Source organism: Octopus bimaculoides, chromosome 12, assembly GCF_046866305.1.
Source record: "Octopus bimaculoides isolate indiv1 chromosome 12, ASM4686630v1, whole genome shotgun sequence".
Taxonomy (NCBI): domain Eukaryota; kingdom Metazoa; phylum Mollusca; class Cephalopoda; order Octopoda; family Octopodidae; genus Octopus; species Octopus bimaculoides.
The window spans coordinates 19100469-19106398 of NC_142939.1; positions in this window are offsets into that span (position 1 = coordinate 19100469).

A 5930-nucleotide genomic window follows, 5' to 3' on the forward strand; every position below is an offset into this window, starting at 1 on the left:
CTATCTATCTATCTATCTATCTATCTATCTATCTATCTATTCTTTTATTCTTTTAATTGTTTCAGTGATTTGACTTCAGCCATGCCGCAGCACCGCCTTTAGTCGAACAAATCGGACCCAGGACTTCTTATTTGTGAGCCTAGTACTTAATCTATCGTGTATATATATATATATATATATATATATATATATATATATATATATATATATATATATATATATATATATATATATATATACATATGCATATATATGCGTATATTTGTGTGTGCGTGTCTCTTTGTGTCTATGTATGACAAGTCTTCGGTCGGTCGAGAGTTTCAAGGATGTCTTTATAACAACAAATTCTGGTGGCTCTGAAAGACAACAATGTTATTCCCGAGCCCCGCTACACTGTGTCAGCAGACAAGAATAACAATGGGACTAGTGGTACAAATGAAACACGTGTTGGAGAGCAGAGAGAGAGAGAGAGAGAGAGAGAGAGAGAGAGAGAGAGAGAGAGAGAGAGAGAGAGAGAGGGGGGGAGACAGGGAGAAAGAAAGCAGTGGAAAGCAGCAGAAGTATCAATAGCAGGTAGCTTTCAGCAGCTGCAATTTTCAATGTACTTCTGTTCGCGTCCTAATTTCCAGCAGCCGAAGGCCAATAACTGTCAGGAAATTTTCGTAGTATCACGCCATTATCTTGTGGTAATTAAGAGAAAATGAACATGAAATAAGCGCACAAGGTTTTCGTTGAATTTTCTAATCACGGAACATATATATTCTTTTATTCATTTATTTTTTTACTTGTTTCAGTCTTTTGACTGCGGCCATGCTGGAGCACCGCCTTTAGTCGAGCAAATCGACCCCAGGACTTATTCTTTAGAAGCCTAGTACTTATTCTATCGGTCTCTTTTGCCGAACCGCTAAGTTATGGGGACATAAACACACCAGCATCGGTAGTCAAGCGATGTTGGGGGGACAAACACAGACACACAAACACATACACACATGCATATATATATATACATATATACGACGGGCTTCTTTCAGTTTCCATCTACCAAATCCACTCACAAGGCTTTGGTCGGCCCGAGGCTATAGTAGTAGACACTTGCCCAAGATGCCACGCAGTGGGACTGAACCCGGGACCGTGTGGTTGGTAAGCAAGCTACTTACAACACAGCCACTCCTACGCCTATCTATCTATCTATCTATCTATCTATATATATATATATATATATGTATATATGTATATATATATATATATATATATATATATATATATATATATATATATATATATATATACATATATATATATATATATATATATATATATATATATATATATATATATATATATATATATATATATATATATATATATATATATATATATATAAACAATATATGAGTATATGCATATATATGTACATGTATGTATATACCTTCATCTACATGTACATATAGATACATATCTGGGTACATGGCGTTGCAAAAGAACATGGACAAAATGATAAACAAGGTACAACAAACAAGCAGGCCACATTAAAACACTGGCTTTTCGAAGAGTTAGTGCAGGACGCATCCTTAAAATGGCTCTTCCCACGAACAGAGATTAATTATTTAAAAAATATATATATAAGTACTTGTTTAACATAAAAAATCGCAAACAGTGAAATCCTAAAAAAAAGAAAAAAAATGTTCACGTAGTATATGAGCAATTTCTTATGCTTCTTGCGCCCTTTTAAAGCCTAGCCAGGCTCATGGGCCCGGTTTCCCGGTCGCTATGGCTTGTTCCCCACACTCCGCAGCCGGACGGGACGCCAGTCCATCGCAGCTTTTACTCAAGAAACAGGAAGTAAGAGTGAGAGAAAGTTGGGGCGAAAGAGTACACCGGTGGTCGCTCCATCCCTGCCGGAGTCTCTTGGAGCTTTAGCTGTTTTCGTTCAATAAACACACACAACGCCCGGGCTGGGAATTGAAATCGCGATCCTCCGACCTCGAGTCCACTGTCCTAACCACTGGGCCATTGCGCCTCCACATATGAGCAATTTCTTAGAAGTAAAATCCAAATTCCCCGTGTGGAATCGTGGTCTTCACGAATTGTCAATATCCCAAAGAGCTGCATGACTCTCTGAGCAAGTTGAGTGAGGGCTTGCTATACGATCACTGAATGATGGAATGAAACGGTAACAAATAATGAACTAATGGTGTAAATGAAACCATCAACAAATGCTTATAAACTATACAAAATATGTGGCATAGCGTAGCACCAACAAAGGACAGCTTATGAGTATTTTTAGAAGTGTCGCATTCTAATACTTTTAGTAAAAGATGGCCGTGGTTGTCGTTCCTCTTAAAAAATCTAAGTGGTAGATATTGATTGACACTGCGTGTTCTTAGATTTGTTTATATTTCGATATATACAAAAACAACGGGAACAATAATAAGACCGCCTTCAGTTTAATACCATAGAGCTGATAAAGAAATGTCGTTAGGATTTTGCTGTTCCTTCTGAAATATTAACCTATTTTATGTATTGATTGGAGTTGGGTGGGAGCAATGTTATTGGTGATTAAAATGGTCTTTTATTACTGTATTCTAGAACTGTCAGGCGTTCTGTCTATGACGGTACAGAAACTATTCTGTAACAATCCGCATGTTACAAATGCAAATGCAAAGAACAAGAAAAAGATGAAAAACAAAGAAGGAAAAGAAGAGGAATAAAATAATAATAATAATAATAATAATAATAATAATAATAATAATAATAGTAATAATAGTAATAATAGTAATAATAATAATAATAATAATAATAATAATAGTAATAGTAATAATAATAATAATAATAATAATAATAATAATAATAATAATAATAATAATAATAATAATAATAAGAAGAAGAAGAAGAAGAAGAAGAAGAAGAAGAAGAAGAAGGAGAAGGAAGTGATAATGATGATGACCGCGACGATGACGCGGACGTCGATGCTGACAATACTGATGACGGCTACGATGGTGATGCTAATGATGATAACGAACAAAGATCTTAAATGTCATAAGCTATTAGAATAGCGTAGACTCATAGTCAATCGCCCATGGTATGTCAATTACTAACATTCTGTCTTCTACATTTCTGTCATTGAAAATAACGTCGAAACTATTATCTTCATGTCTGTAGGTATTCAAATACGTTCCCCATGATCTACGCAATATCATTTTCTAAGACTGGAGTACCTTCATAAAAGCATTTAAAAGAAAAAAATGGAATTGATATTTTCTACGAGTAGTAAACAGATGCTTAGTATAAGCGTCTCTTTAAGTATGTTAACAAAACCAGAAGCGAAATAACTACCAACTGCACAAGTTCTCTTATATTAACAAAACGTTCCACGTATATTTCTTTCATATATGTACATATTGGAGCAGACCTAACTGTGTGGTGGGAAACTTGCTTCCTGACCACATGATTCCTCTGCGTGGCACCTTCCGCAATTGTTTCCTTTAGCCTCAGGCTGACCAAAGCCTTGTGAGTGGATTTGGTGGACGGAAACAGAAAGAAGCCCACCGTATATATATATTTATATATAATGATGACCACTAAAGTGGACATTTAGTGTGCTGTGCTAGAAGAAGATCACATGTTGTGTCTACTAAGACCTAATAGTTCTCAATATATATATATATTGTCCTTGCCTTCGAAACGCGGAGTAGATGGAACAGCGACAACTGACGAAGGGATATACTCTTTATGTTGCATGTCTCGTTTTTCTGTTTGTTGTTTTCGTTGTTCGAAAAAAGTTCGTTTTCTGTTTTCGTTTCTCATTGTGTTTAAAATTTTTTTGATGTCCTGTACCCAGATATGCTTGTATATATACATATAGATGTAGGTATGTACATATATGTATGGGCATATGCATATATTTATATATTTATATATTATTTATATTATATTGTATTATATATATATATATATATATATATACAAGGTTGGCCAAAGTCACATGACAGTAAATCAAAGTTCCATAAATACTTAATGTTTAATTTTATTTATTCATTCTAATTATGAATGTTTAATAATTGAATGGTGAGTTAAAACCACCACGTATGTGTGTATGCGTGTAACGACGAAATTATTTCTGATGTTAGGGTTGCGTCCAGCGTCATCAATTACGAGGGGGTGCTGAAAATTTGCTGGCTTTGGGTAAAACAGAATACATAGGTGCAGGAGCGGCTTCGTGGTAAGTAGCTTGCTTACCAACTACATGGTTCCGGTTTCAGTCCCACTGCATGGCATACTGTTGCTTTTAGCCCCAGGAGGACATCTCCTCCAGCTGGCTTATCGACACACTACTGTGTCCTGTTTGTCAAGGGAAGTTATCCCTCTCATCGTGATCTGTAGCACGAACGGACCCATGAATAATTTCACTGGAAAAAGATACATAAGGTTTGCCAAGAATTATCTTTCTCATCGCAGATCGGTGGCTATCGGACGCTGACGAAGGGAAATAACTCTGAAACTCGGGTCCGTTCGTGCTTCAGATCACGATGAGAGGGATAACTTCCCTTGGCAAAACAAACAGGACACAGAAGTGTGTCGATAAGCCAGCTGGAGGAGAAGTCCTCCTGGGGCTAAAAGCAACTGTAACATCCACCCCTAGGGGTCAGATACATTTAAGTGCCAATATACTTCACTTTATATATATATATATATATATATATATATATATATATATATATATATATCCGTAAAAACTGAAGCATATTTCGTTTGCTTCTTTTGTTTTATTTATGGGTTATGTGCAGCAAAGTCCAACTTTTTTCATCGGATGCCAGTTTATTTCATGTACTTTGGAAACTAGCAAGCACGATTTGTGGTACACTTTTGTACAACGAAGTAAATATATATTATTATACTTCCGCAGCTGAACGACACGGTTTTAATCATGGTAATGCGCGGGAAATGGAAACGTTTGCTGATATAAACCATGTTGAATATGTTTGCACAGTATATCAGGTCATCAATTACCATTAATATTTATATTAAATTAATTACGTCAGGAAATGATCAATATTTGTATATTCAGTTATCCAATTAAGGTTTTGCGATTTTTCTATTTTGATACTTTGATTTAAATACTTATTATTGGATACATTTTGCTGCCTGGAATGCAATGATTACACATGATAGACGTTCCCGGTATTATTATTTTCGTTATCAAGGCGCTGATCTAGCAGAGTTCTTAGCACGTAGGACACACTACTTAGCTACATGGCTTATGGCTTTTTTTATTCCCAGTTTCAATTCTGCAGTTGCTGAGTTTGCCTTTCATCCCTTCGGAGGTAATAATTATAAGTACATTTCAAGTACTGGGGTCTATGTAATTGACTTTCTCTTTCTACTTAAAATTACTGGCCATGAGCTAAACTTAGAAAAATATATTATCATTATCATTATTATTCATATTTTGAAAAATGCATCACTCGTTCTTTATTCTTGGGGTAGTAACATACTATAACTGGGAAAGCAATCTTAGATTTGTTTAACGAAATCTTTCAGCTTTAAAAACCGTATTCAATTGAAATCATCTGTAGAGGCAACTAGGGTTAATAAGATTGTTCCCTGTTAACATCAATGTGGAGTGTTAAAAAAATTGATTAAAAGGTATGATTAGAGCTAACACAGTTCTCAATAAATGTGTGAAAATGCTTTAACAATGTTTACAGGCCCCTGTAACGCTATTTTCTGGAATATGTCTATAACTATTCTTACACTAAATTTCTCAGTATAAAGAGCTACGTGTCACTCTCATTCTGTCATGTTATAACATCACGGAATGAGAAAATAAGGTACATACAATGCAACCAAACAACTAGAAACAACAAAAGTAAGAAAAGAAAATCAAAGCGTTTACGTAGCACAACCCAAATTTCAAACAGCTAATGATT